Genomic DNA, 15,099 nt, shown 5'->3' on the forward strand with positions numbered 1-15,099 from the left:
TGCATAGATCTGGCAGATATCTGAATAATCACTTTTCTGGCACACTTCTCACACTGAGGAGCTAACACTAAGGGATATTACAGAATTCTTATCATCCTATATTCATGTGCATTCAGTGAATTTCCTAAGCTTATCTTTAAAAACCAGCAACTTATTCAATTCCTTTGTCATTTTACTGAATTATTTAAACTGAGGGAGAAAAAAAGGCTTGAAAGCATGACAAATTTAAATTAAAAAAAAGTCACATAAAAAGTCACATAATCTTTTTCATTATTCAAAGGAAGTACAGGATCCGAACTAAGCCACTTGTCAACAATTCAGCCTAAATATTTCATGATGAAGATTCTCCTGGAATTCTGAATGAATACTCTTCCTCCTCACATTCACACTGGTCATTTCAGAGCTATTGAACTACAGAAGACCTGATACCTGTCAGCGAGTGCTGACTGTGATGGAGTGGTTCGTGGCAGTGAAATCTAGAGACTGCACAAATTTATCTCACTGAACATTGTTTGTGAATGGAAATTTAGGATCTTGTAAGGGAATAATAAATATTTCAGAGTTTTCTTAACAAATTGACAGGGCTAACAAACATGAATATAATATTTTGGATTAGAAGGTCTCATGTATTGCAGAGCAGGGAATTATGATTATTGAAAGCTGTAGAAAGTACTTCTGATACACAGAATTAGACCTCTGAGAAAACAGTATAATTATTTTTCTCCTGCTCTCTTACTTAAAAAGTGACATGTGGTGATGAATTCTTTAAGACAAAGTATTAATAGGCTGTATCCAAAGGGCCTGGCATTTGCCAGTATGCTAACAGATTCCCCACCAGAAAAAATTCTTTAAAAGTAGATATTTTTGTTGTTGTTGCAATATTCAAATGACACTTCTTCTAGCACAAATGTTAGGATGAATGGGTGATTTCTCAGCGTCACATCTTGAAGAAAAATCAGTAATCAGGCAATGCATTTCTGGGCAAATATAACAAACCTGCAGTGGCAGTGAAAGGCAGAGGAGCATAAGACAAATGGCTCAGAAATGTGCTGCTGCAGAGCCTCAGGAAATGACCTTGTACATACAAAGATGTGCAGCAGTCAGATTTGCCTGTGAGCCCAGGAGATCTTGTAGGTGTAATTAAGAGATCATCATCAGAAAATGCAAAATCTTCATGCCTATCACACACCTCATGCCTATCACTCATGCCTATACTTTACTGTGTTTCCCTATACAGAAAGCAATTTTCACTAAGCAATGTAAAGAATTGAGAGAAAGGAAAGCAAAGACCACTTCTACAAAAGAGTGTCAAAGAGTTTTGTCATGAGAAAAAGCACAGATTAGTGCCATCTTGGTGTTGGAACCCCAACCACAGAAAAAAATTTGGGTGCTGAAAATATTCCAGATTTGGGTGTTGAAAAACCCAAATCTGGTGAATCCCATACTTCATCTGTGGCTGGTGAGAGTTTGTATACAAAAATCCACCATGAAAACATACTCTTAGACTTCAAATAAATTTCATAAACACAGGTTTTCACAGTTTGGCCCAGAGCAGTTAAAGTTAAGATTTCTCCTTGCTAATTTCTACATATTCAGGGAAATCAGGATCTGTTAGTGGCCAAACATCAATTTTAGTACCTTCCTACTTGGAACATTGTATGAAAGTTATTTGTCAGCATAAGTATGAAAGCCTTAGGGCTTCCACTTCTTTTCATTTGATATAACTGGTGTGATGCTTGAGAAGGATCACACTTTTTTTTTCTCAATGCAAAAGAATGAGCGTGCATTTCTCCTGAGTAATCTGAGTTCACTGAGAAAGAAATGGGTGTTCATCTGTCATTTCTACAGTCATGTTCAATTTTCCTTGAATCTGCAACAGGCATGTAAGTACTTTCAAACAACACAAAGACATCTGGAAAATTACTTCCATTTTTTAGTCACCTTTTTATCAGTCTAGTGGTGAATATTAGTGATGAATGTAATTTAAAATCTTCTCAGCTGGTGATATAGGATGTAGTTACAGGATGTTCTGAGTGCAGATGCTTTTTGTAATGAATTATCTTCATTTTCTGGTGGTGATTCAAAATAATTTCCTTCAGTCTATGGGAATTATATCAATTTTCACATATATGATTTCAGAGAAATTAAAATAATTAAATATAGCATCACACCATGCTGCCATAATTCCTGCCCAGAAATTTTAAGTGTTTTGGGATAAACTTGGTTTCTGGGAAGATTTTCTGACCAATTTCCCAACCAAACAGCCTCAATAAGTATCTGAAATTTACGGCATTTCACATAAACTAGTTATGATTTTGAAGTCAGTACTGCAGTAATTTTTCTAAGTCATTCTCACATATAATTTGGGCTGGGGTTTTTGGCTTTTGGTGGTTGGGGTTTTGATTTTATTTTTATTTTTTTGATTTAGTTTGGTTTGGTGGTTTTTGGTGGTTTTTTTTGTTGTTGTTGTTTGGTGGTTTTTGGTTTTGTTTTTTCAAATGAATTTCAAAAAAATACAGCAAACATAGCAAATATAGCAAATGTATTGTGCTGATTTATCCAATTTTAAAGTCTGTTTATTTTTCCAGAATTATTCAAGCTGGGGTTTCAAATATTAAAAGAATGTATTAATTTTGACTCACATTATCTAGATATTTTAATGTCACAAAAATTACGCCAATGTTGTTCAGAATTGTGACCCCCACTTAATTCACTAAGATTGTGCTGCATGTAGGCCAGAACAAATGTATTTTTTGTTGTATTTTATCTCCAGGAAATCTAGCATCCTGGCAGTGCAATATAGTGAAAAGTGAGAGAACTGAGCCATGAACATTACTCTAGTCACAAACAGAAATGTCCTGATGAGAGGCTAAAACTCTTCAAGCTATTGTTCTTAAAATGGAGATAGAGTGTGGTTCCTAATAACATGGGCAACTCTGGAAGCACATGCTTCTGTCATCCTTTGTACTCCCCACTTTAAGCCTTATGATTTTATCCTTTGTGTGGAAATGCTGCATTTTTGCCCGACTCTCTTGTGTGTGTTGACTGTTGAACGCATTGCTCCACGACAAAACACTTGCCCAGGCTTCTTAACAGCATTCCATCAAAGAAGAGGAAACCAGGGATATATCAATCTGGTTTGCAAATTAATGCTCTTGACACATGTTGTTGTCTTCTTATTAAGTAGAAAATTGCATATGGAAAGGCTCTAAAATAGCTACATTTAGATGTCTAAAATGGAAAAAAAGGTAACTTTTAATTTGTTAAACTGTAAGGAATTGTCAGGTCTTCCTGAAATTCAAGAAGACAATTATGTATCTATTTTTTTCCTTAGTTCCCATTTCAAGGACTTCTGAACCCTCTCATCAAGCAGGTTAATCAAGGTGCCCTACTGGAAATGCTACATGCCTCAGTATAGAAATTTCTGTTCACTTTGTAAGCAAAATATGTTACAGCATTACCACCTAGAACCAGGACCAGGACAAGCACAAATAAGTTCAGAATTAGCTACAAAGGAGTCCCAGTCTGTTGAAGATTTGCCCTGCTCCCCTGCCCTTTAAAGGGCCTGTCTTGCAAGTGTACCTAATTCTATCAGGCACAGCCAGCCAGCTGATAATGATGTTTTAACTACTTTTCTTTTCAGAGCTCACTTCTTGTATATACAGAGGCTGTCATATTGAAGGGGAATATGCAAAGGCTAAAATGTCAGCACTAACTACTATGGCATCTCTGAAAATTCTGATGTTAAAATTAAATGCTTTTGTTTACATTTGCCCTTTTTTCCAAATGGAAAAAAAACCCAACATCACTTGTTACTCTAATTTATAGAGAAAATACTGAAATATAGGTACATTTTTTTCCATAGAAAACCTTTACATCCAAATAGGAATCACAAAAAACCCTGACTGTCATCTGAACTCTGTGAAAGACTGTAAATATGAAGTGAAAATATCGCACATATAAGTTTTGTAGGTAGAACTTAACAATGTGGTTTGGAAAGTAGATAGAAATTGCCTTCAACACCTGCTTATCTCAGCAGTTATTAAAATGCTTTATTTCCAGAGTAGCAACTAACAATGATCTATGTGGAGAAGTAAAAGCTTGTAAAATATCACCCATTGAAACAATCAAAGAATGTCAATGGTCCACTTGAGAGGCACAGAACATGTTCTTTGATGGCTTAGAAATGAAAAAAAAAAAAAAATTAAGACAGATTTATCTTGGGAAGGGGGAAATAAAAATTTATAATAAAACCAAAGAACGTACACTGATATTCCCACCTTGCTATCAAGACTCTAGCTGAATTTAGCATGGTTTCAGCTAAAACCTGAGTTATTCTAGTATGTAAGAGAGAATTTTAAAATAAAATTAGAGAAACTTACAGATTTTCATTTCTACACACTTTGAGTAGCCTTTCCTACTGCTTTAAATTAATGTGGAAATGAAGGCTGTACAGCGGCAAGTCATGCAGGATCAAGCAAAGGATACCAACTATGCTCCCAGCTCAGTGGAAAGGGCAGCCCTGCAGTGTTTTCTGTTTTTCACACACATTACAGTCTGAGCTGGTCACCACAAGAACCTCTAAGACTGACCCATGGCTCCCTTCAGTCACTAGTAGGTGAGAGTGGAAGGAGAATGACTGCATCCATAAAACTTGTTTGCACTGAGTTCTTGGAGAGGGCTTGAAATTCTTCCAAGAGCCTAGAGATGCACCAAAGCCCCAGGGTGTAAGCTGTATGAGATAACAAATCTAAAATAAATATTGAAGACCACTGACTTCATCAGAAATTAGCTGGTCTAGATACCCGATTCAAGTCTCAAAACAATAGGTTTAGCTTTGAGACATAATCCCCCCATTATAAATATCTCTTTAATAGGGCCATAGTATACACATCTCTCAACAGAGACAGAGAAAATAAATGATTTACAAGAAAAAAGTTTTCTCATTTTTATGTAGTCAGGTACTGCTCAATGAACAGTTAAATACAGTGCTAAAATGGTGAGAGAATTTTTATTTTCTTTGTTCTGTTGAAAGTGACAGCAGTAAGCAAATACATTTTTACTGGCTTCAGAAGCCCCTGCAAAAGCAGTGAGAAATCTAGGGGAAAGCTACTGGTTCATGGGATGGAAGAAAGACACTGTATCCATCACTTTTCATAATGGAAATCCATCAGTGTTTGTGATTGCTTACAGGCTCAGAACTACAAAACAAAAGTGCTGTGGTATGTTACCTTATAGGTGCAGTATCTTCACTTCACAGCACATGGAAGATGTGTGGGAGGTAAGACAAAGTTGGAACCTTCAACAGAGCAGGGAGCTGTGCTCCTTAACAGGCTTGCCTTCCCTCTCTCACTTGGTCACAGCTGTCAGCTCATGTCAAATTATGGAAATGCTTTCAATATGCGTTTCTGCATTAGCTTGTCATTAGTTTTACACTTGGTTATTTCGTGAGTGGCTCTTAATTACTCCGATTTTATTCTGTGGTCTTTGATAAACACACACAGACTCCCTTTTTCACTCTTTCATCCTATTGAATTGAAGGCAATGACTCCAGCAGTTGCAAATGAAGTTAATACAGGACAAAAATAACCCACCACACAGATGATTAGGTAGCCATCACAGATCCCACTTTTGTTATTTCATGAGACATGGCTTTGATAAAATAAAGGTAAATGTCTAGCATAGGATCACAGAATATGCTGATCAGGAAGGGACCCACAAGGATTATCACATTCAACTCTTAGCCTTGTATAGGACACATCAAGAATCAACATGTGTGGAGGGAAAGGAGAAAAAAACCCAGATTTCACTGCATTTTATTTGGAGTGAGTTGTGGTTTCAGTCCAGTTTCCTGGACAGTTCTCTGCTGCCTGAGTAGGTTACCAGATGCCTGAGTCTGCCTTCCAGCATGAGTGGCCTGCAGGAATAGCTGTAGCTGTGGAGGCAAACAAGGGGTGATACATTTCACTAATTCCCAATGGACAAAAACGGTTGCTGAACAGTTACGAACACCAATATTGTTCTGAGGATAACTTCCATTTCACTGTTTCAGAAAAAGTTTAAAGGCAGAGTGACCCTAACTAAAGAAGATCCCGAAAGCACAAGTGAATTTCTAGGTTGTTTTTTTTTCCTTTGGGGTTTTTTGTTTGTGTTTTTGTTGTTGTGTTTTGTTGGGGTTTTTTTAAATTGATCCATGAAGATAAATTCCCTCTGCTGGCATGGTTTCTCTCCCTTTTATTTCAGGCAGAAGTCATGAAAGTCAAAAGCATGCAAAGCTTTTATATGACCAAATTAATTGCCCTCTTAAGCTTGTCAGAGGGACATTTAAAATGTGAGATCCACACAGTGGTAGGGGTAAGCCTCTGTATACATGGTTGTGCAGCCATTTCCTTTTTGGTTTTTAGTATTCCCACTTACTGAAGTATTTTTATGTAAATTGAAACAATTAAAAGTTTCTATAACAGAAATTTTGCTTATGTTCATATTCCTATTATTAAGGTTTACATAACTTGCAAGAGATTGGATGCTATGATCTACAAATAAAAGCATTATCTCTGCAAACCTGGCCTCCTGAGATCCTGAATTAGTATTTAATCCTATTGGAGGGTGAAACACAAACACAACATAAGACAAAAATCACGCTAGGCTTTTTTTTTTCTAGGATTCATAAAAACCCATGAACAGACTTGTCAGCCTATTGCACATGATGTAAATACAGGCTGAGAAATAGAATGGATTTCAGAGACCTACTACTCATGTGCCAACTAAGAGAAATGAATAAAAGGAAGATGAAATAGACAGCAATAGCAAGCAGAATCCACTCATAATGGTGTAAGATTATTATTTAAAAATGTAATCATAGAGTTTTGTAGTAGTATCTTATGTTGATGACAAAAGAGGTGTGATGTGTATGGGGGTGAGGTCAGCTCCAGAAGAGCAGAGAAGCAGTATTCACAACAGGAAAGATGGCTAGCATGGTGCTGAGTTCCTAACTTCTGTTTACTGAAAGTACCTAACTAAAACAAAAAAAAAAAAGTAAACTCTGCTTTGGATTTGCCTAGGTTTCTAATGGCTGTCTTCTTAACTCTGACTTCCACTGAAGCTTTTCAAGTAAAAAGTAAGGACATTCCCAAATTTTACCTCACACATTAGATATAATTGCCTTTGTCAAAAATGTGCACTCCATATCCACTCTTTGATAAAACTTTAGGAAGCTGCACTATCCAAATTGGAGCACATGCCTCAATCAGTCAAAGATTACTCAAGATAGACAGGTACCTTCCATAAACTATTACTGCTAATTGAAACTGATATTGCTGAAACTGGGAGGATTTCTGAAGGGTCAATGAGTAGTAATGGTGATGATGATATTTAATGGCATCCTGTTTCCAGGAAAGGCATCTTGATCTCATAGTTTTTAGCAGTTGTCAAATTGAATTGCTTTGATTAAACTTTGAGTTGTAAACCAATTGTCCCCATGATCAAAAATATATTAGTTGACAAAGCAAACCATGTTTTATTCCTTTGACATTTGTTCAAAAACAAATCCTGTGACTGGAAACATTTTGCACCAGCTTCAGCCAGCAAGGTGCCCTGAACCATTTTGAGTCTGATAGCATGGGCTTCCTCAAATAGTTCCATAGCTTCAGTGACATTTTTATCCACATCTTTTCTCATTAACAAGTTTATAATCTATTTTCCAGGGTAAGCAGTAATTTTTTTCCTGATTTTTAATACTTAGCTGCATAGCCATGGCATGCAGCGGGTCTGGGTATGAACCCCACAGAAGTAGTCACCTGGGCACGCTATCATTATGCTTCTCCACTTTTTCTTTGTGTGACATTTGGCCATATCAAATGATCTTCTTCTTCTCTAGGTGAAGGAAGATGCACAAAATCTTCACAGCAGTTATTTCTCTCTATCACCCTCTGTTTCCTCCAGATCCCCTATATTTCTTGATAGGTTAGGAAGCACAACTTGCCTATTTGCAAATGTAGTGCCACAGTTGCCTGTGGGGTATCAACAGCACAAGAAGTGACTGTCATGTAATCTCCTGTGACCCAAGTGCTGGCATAAATTAGAGCAGCTATAGGATAACTGCCATGTGTACTCACCAGCTGTGTGAGACTAGCATAGCAATTCCCTTGTCAGTGTCTCCATAGGGATTTGCTAGCTCCATGCCCTTCAGAAGAAGTGAAGATATTCCCTAACAACCTCCACAGACCTGTTAGCAACCATTGCTCCTCTTCTCTTGCTCTACAGGCACTGTAGAGGCAAGGCACTGTCAATCTCGCTGCCTTCTCTGAGCCTTTTAGATGTAGATTGTAGTCCCAGTAACAAAGCTTACCTAAATGGATAGCTCACAGTTCTCCTCTTACAACAGCTGCAGAAATCTTGCTGCCTGTACCAGGGCTGAAGTTTTATAAAGAGCTCATAAAAGCATGTAAGAAAATTAGCTTTTAATTTTTTTTAAGTTTTCAGTGTAATTATGTCCAGTAAGCCAAATACTTTGCATTCATAATCTGCTTTCTCCTAGATGATGATTTTTACACCACTTATCCAAAAGTGGTCTTACCCATGCCACAACAGCAACGATGCTACAAAGCTTTTGAGAAAATTTAAGTGCTTCAAATGATCTCTAGTGTACCTTTAAGCATCCAAATAATGTCATCCAAATGACATTCATCCCTTGCTCTATCCCACTTTCTTGCAGATTTCCATTTTAATAAAAAATTCCCTACAGAAAATCTTAAAAATCCTCCATTAAAGCCTTCTGTAAAGATGAGTTTATCTATAAATGGCCCATGAAATGATACAAATTCCTTCAATCTTACTCTCAAAATGAGGGCAGATGAAGAGGCAACTGTGATTCACTTATATGGCTGACAGTGGTACAGATTTCAAAAATCCTTTCTAAAAGTTGAGTTTTGTTTTTTTTTAAAAAAAACGTATCACAAAGGTATGGTTTATGTAGAGTATGGCCTACTGCAGACTATCTTATCAGTCTGATTTATGAATCCTGTCTTATAGCAATTAGCACTTTCTGAATCACTTAATTTTTAAAGAGACCCTCTTCAACATAGAAGTGAGCTTGTGTATCAAAATAATACAAACATATCCTGCTTTGAAGGACTGCTTTTTTCAGTTTCTCAGAAACTGATTGAAATTTTAGGAAAGCAAGTGGTTCCAGAATTTTTTATCTTTTTGTGCCTAACAAATCTCATCCATTCAAGGTGTGTGAGAAAGAACAGGAAACTGGTTCCCATCAAATTTTGTTGGAGGACAAGATGGACAATACTAAATAATCATAAGGTAACCACTACTATTGTGATACCACTTAGGCTCCTATGTCAAACAGCAGAAACTTTATACCACAAGGATGCTGCAATTTGGGCAGGAATCTTATTAGCATTGTGCTCCTCCTTTAGTCCTGAAGTGCTCTCAAAGACTATTTGGAAATTAGGTTATGGCTTTATGTGGTCTGACTCAGGTAAAAATTTGGTAAGTGAACACAGTAAGATGGTGTGAATATTCCACTGTGGTGATAGGTAAATGCTCTCTAATTCCAGAAACATGTACAACACAGTCGCAATTACTGATACTACTTTATGAACTCTGAAATTGGAGTAATCTGGAGTGTGAAGCTTGCCATTATAAACTAGCTTGGTTTTTAGATATAGGAAACATTAGAGAATTTTTAATATTGAGTTCTAGCAAGTGCTTCAGTCTTATAGGTATTCCTTAACAGCTTCATAAAACTGTCATTTTTTTCCCCGTCAAATGCCACCAGCAATAATTTAATTAGTCACTTGCTGCTTTCCAGAGATTTTATCTTTACTGATCTGGTTTGACAGCCTTATAATGACAAAAAAATTGGCATATATTTGTTGCCACTACTATCAACTGACCACCCTATTCAACCAGTTTAAGTGACCCTTAGACAAAAAAGAAAGATTATATAGAGCAGTAACAGAAGGAGCCATTTGCTGCCTTTCTTTGAAAGGCAACAAATGGCTCCTTCTGTCTAAGAAACCCCTCAAGAACTGACAAAACACAGATTCTCTTGTTTCTATAATCCTAATAGATAGCAACACATACAGAATGTTTTCTATCAGTCAGTGAGGTTTGCCTTAGCATATTTTCTTTTGCCATCAGGAAATTATAATTGCTCTTTAGTGCTTTAGATCTGGTTTGCAGGAACTGAAGCTCAGCCAAAATTTTATCTATAATTACCTGATATTATTAAAAAAGCACATGAAAGGGGAAAATAAATTCACTATTCAATAGCAGTTAGATCACAATCCCAGGTTTTTAAACGCCAAATATGCAATAGCTTAGTTTATCAATATAAGTATCCCTTCTGTTAAGTTAGCACCTAACAGAAAGCTCTGGGCACACTGGTGGTTAACTTACTGTCTCAGTTCAGTCCTCAGCAGTAGCTGACTTCTTAACAACAGCAGCACAGTGGTTTACCTTAGAAATATCAATTTAAAAGCTTCCAGAGAAGATGGTCTGTACCTCTTCTGCCTGCTCATTGTTGGGTCTTGCCCCTGTGGCATATTTATATCATTGAGTATCCTAGTGACTGCTGCAGGACAAGGCAGATCCTGGACAGAAGCTTTTTTTACACCTGTATTTGCTCCATTGATGATTTTCAATCCAGCAGTTTTTAGCTGTACAAATTATCTATGGAAACAAATTCAGACTACTAAGTGAAAGAGAAATCAGTGGATTCTACCCATCTTTGAGCAGGATTTGGGGAAGGAGATAATTCAAGAGAGCCAGCACGGCTTCACTTCCTGCCTGACCAATCCACTGGCCTTCTACAGTGGAGTGACTCACTGGAAAGGGAAGAGCTATGGATATAATCTACCTGGACTTCCATAAAGACTTTTATATGGTCCACAAGAACGTTCTTTGTTCTAAACTGGATTTGATGGGTGGACTGTTCAGTGGATGAGAAGTTGGTTGGAGGGTGGCATCCAGAGGGTGATGGTCAATGGCTGTGTCCTGATGGAGATCAGTGACAAGTAGTGCACCTCAGGGGTCCATACTGGGACCAATGCTATTTAATATCTTCATTAACATGACACAAATGAATGGATCAAGTCCACAGATGACACCAGGCTAAGTGTGGGGTTGACACACCTGAAGGATAGGATTCCATCCAGAGCAACTGGGACAAGCTCAAGAAGTGGGCCCACGAGAATCTCATGAGTTTCAACAAGACCAAGTGCAAGGTGCTGCAACTGGGTTGGGGCCACCCCCGCTATCAGCACAGGCAAGACTGTCAACAAGAGCAGCCCTGTGAGAAGGACTTGGGGGTGCTGGTGGCTGAGAGGCTGCACATGACCCAGTCATGGGCACTCTCAGCCCAGAGAGCCAAACGTGTCCTGGGCTGCATCCAGAGCAGCGTGGGCAGCAGGGGAGGGAGGGGATTCTGCCCCTCTGCTCTGCTCTGGGGAGAGCCCACCTGGAACCCTGCATCCAGCTCTAGGGTCCCAGCACAGGAAGGACATGGAATATGGAACTGTTGGAGTGGGAGTAGGTCCAGACATGTTCAAAGCGTTGGAGCACCTCCTGTATGAAGACAGCCTGAGAGAGCTGGGGTTGTTCATCCTGTAGGAGAAGGCCCCATGGAGACCATACAGAAACATTTCAGTACCTCAACAGCGGCTAAAAGAGAAGTGGGGACAGCCCTTTTTGTCACTTCTGTTGCAACAGGATGAAGGGTAATGGTTTTAAATGATAAGAGAGTTGACTTCCATTAGACATAAGAAAGAAGGTTTTGTTTCAATGAGATTAGTAAATTACTGAAACAGATTGCCCAGGGAAGTGGGAGATGCCCCATCCCTGAGAACATTCAAGGTCTGCTTCTTCAATGTTTTCTATCTCAGCTTCCAAGGCTTTTGCCTTCTTGTGTCACTGAGCCCTTTAATATCTGCTGAATCAGTGACTCCCATATACTTCAGACCCAATTTTGGAGATGCATCTTAAATCTGGGAAGATTTAAACAGAGCTGGGAGCTAATGCAACAAAACGTTGTAATTCAGCAATTTTACACATCAGTGACATCATTACAGTGTCTAACTTCATATTTGTATGAATAAAATAGAAAAACTCTGAAACATAATTTTATCTGGGATGTATGATTTTGGTTTAAATACATAATTTTGTAACAAAGTTTGTGTGAAAAATTAAATTCATTGGTATGATGCTATTAAAAGGAGATAAATTTCCTTAGTTTCCTTTAGTTTTTCCATAGTCTAAAATTGTCATCAGTACCTAAATGCAACAGAAGCTAGACATTGAAAGTGTGAAGGAACAAAAGGTGGGGCAAGACTGCAAAAGTTCCTGCTGAATGCCAACTTTTTGAAATTGCAGGACATTTTAACCACAAAAAGATAAATTCAGATGTGTGATAGCATTGGTACTGCCATTTTGCTTATTAAAGATATCTCTCATATGTTTTACTGAGTTCAAAACCACAAAATTCCAGTAACATAGTAGCTGACTAGATATTTACCATGCAGGGTAGGGGCAAACGGAGAGGAAAAAAATGGAGGTATTTCGGGCTCCGATAAAAATCAAGCAAAAGAAAAAATATTTTAGTATTACCTTGGCATTTGGTCCCTCAGCAGCACCCAGGTAAAGCAGTGGGATGCAGTGCTACAGAAATGTTTTTTCAAAACATGTTTCCATTGCTTCTTGAATGGCACTATGAAGTATTCTGTATCCAAATAAATTATGCCCTATGATAGTCCTTCAGTTACTTTTTATTAAATATTTTTCAATTCTTCCTTTCTTCCTGCGATTTCTTTCTTTATTTCTTGTGCTATTTTTTCACATATACTTTAATGGCTACTGTAATTAAATTTTGTGTTTAGCCACATACTCTGTTTCCTGCACTGTGTCTTCTCCTTCCTTTCAAATCTATGTCCTTTAATTACTCACTTTTTCCCCTACATATCAGGGCTAGTAACATAGCTTAAACACACACACTATCTTTCTATTTTACATGCAAAAAAAAAAAAAATTTTTCTTGACACCTTATATGTTTTCCCATGCATTTTCTTTCCTATCACCTACCAGTATCTAGTCCTGTCATATACACAACATTTATGCTTTATTTTTAGTGCTTCTTTTGCCTGGTGCCAAGCTCAATCCAGGAAGACCTGGTAGCTCCCTGATGAGCACAGCACCATGTCAAGCCTAAAAGAAAAAGAGAATCTTCTCTGTGGTTTCTTGCATGCGCCCTTTGTCCACATCCATGTTTCTTTCAGAGTGGACTCTCTTCTAAGGGTTCCATGTTAAATCTTGATCTCTCTTTCACACGAGTGCAAGATCAAGGGATCTGCCCTTGTTTCTGTCCCTTAAACATCGGCTGACTGTGGCAGAAGTCATGACTGATATATTTTTACAGGCAAGCTAGATCTTCTGTTACCAGCTGTTCTGAAGTGCGAAACAGTGTTTCCCATTCAGTTTTACTAGAACATTTCCCTATAGCCTTTTTGGTTAAAAACACCTTAGTTTCTGGATGTCCTCCAGTAACAGCACATGTCGGAGGAATGGCTCAATGCTCGGTCCCAGTTAAACAGATTTGCTCAACTCTGTCACCAAAAAATCTTCAATTGTGACTCACATTCAATTTTTTACCAAATAAAACCATTGTATGAATGTAACAAATAAATTACCATAATGTGAATGTACTTTGTTTCAGCCATGCAGATGTGGTTGCAAGGTTACATCAGATGAAAACTACTGAAGCCTTTGTTTAAAGGAACAACATAATTTAAAATATGATGATGTGCCATGTAACAGTTCAATATATGAAGATACAATGGAAAACTTAAGCATCTTTAGGCACAAAGCACTAAAGCATCTGTGACACAAAGCTGCAAAAGATCCCATGTTGTTAAATAATAATAAAATGCATCATATCTAAAAAGAGTAAAAGAGGGACTAAAAATTGCCAGCTCAGCTATCACTTCCAAAACATGGGCTTGCTGGTCAGAACAAATCAGGTGTGGAAAGTATATAAGAAAGTTTTGATATTGCTCCAGACTGTCCCAGCATTTCTCTCTCTGCATGTACAAGTGGAACGTACAAGGGGAAAAGCTTTCAGGAAGAAGTAAAGCAGAGCTCTTTAAAAGATGTTTTATCTTCACTCTCCTAAAATAAGAAAAGATACACAGCTCTCTGGATCTACATCCTTACTATCTATCCTGTCACCCGTGAAACACATTTTACTGCATTGCTCACTTTTTTCTTCAAGTGCTGGTAGCACTGTATCCAGACTGCACAGTGCCTGCTCCTGGCAATCACTCACTAAGCATTAAGGTGGGGATCCCCAGATACCACGATACCTTGCACAAACTCAGGCTGCTACTTCTTATGCTGAAATTGTCCTTACCTGGTAGCAGGTCTCAGTTTTGGTTTCAAAGTTGAACTACACCAAGCAGTTCTCCCTCTGGTCACTCACAGTTAGACCACCATCTCCAAAGCAGTTAGTTTGCTTTTCTTTCCTTTAGCCAACAGTGTATGATTGAACAGATGTGAATGGATGATTGGATAGATGTGAAAAACAAGCATAATTTATTGCTCCATATTACCCTAATCAAGAATGAGAGCAAGTCATAAAGGCTTCCCAAATAACCAGTAATAACAATGTTATTAATTTCAAGCACAAGCATTTTTAAGTTTTTAATTTCTTTTTTTTTTCTTTTTTTACAGAAATCACTTAAAGGTAATTTACCTGCTCTAAGTTAAACTGTTTGGCACCAATGTGAGCTAGAATACATGTCTTTTGGAATATCTTCATTGAATCAGCAGCCTGCAGTATAGATTACATCTTTGGATGTATGCCTACATGGTTAAGCTCTCCACTAAGACTAGGTTAATACTGAACCAGCAAGGATGCTTTTAATTTATCTTTAAAGTCCCTATAAATAGAAGACATCTGTTGAATAATAAAGTGAATGGAAAATAAAGATTTAAAATGACAGTTTGTAGGGTGAAGCTAATATATGTGCTGCCTTATATCTTAATAACCATTATTTCTTTTATTAAATTATAGAACTGCTAAGTAAGGTTCTGAAA

This window comes from Molothrus ater, chromosome Z (genome assembly GCF_012460135.2).
Source record: "Molothrus ater isolate BHLD 08-10-18 breed brown headed cowbird chromosome Z, BPBGC_Mater_1.1, whole genome shotgun sequence".
Lineage (NCBI taxonomy): Eukaryota > Metazoa > Chordata > Aves > Passeriformes > Icteridae > Molothrus > Molothrus ater.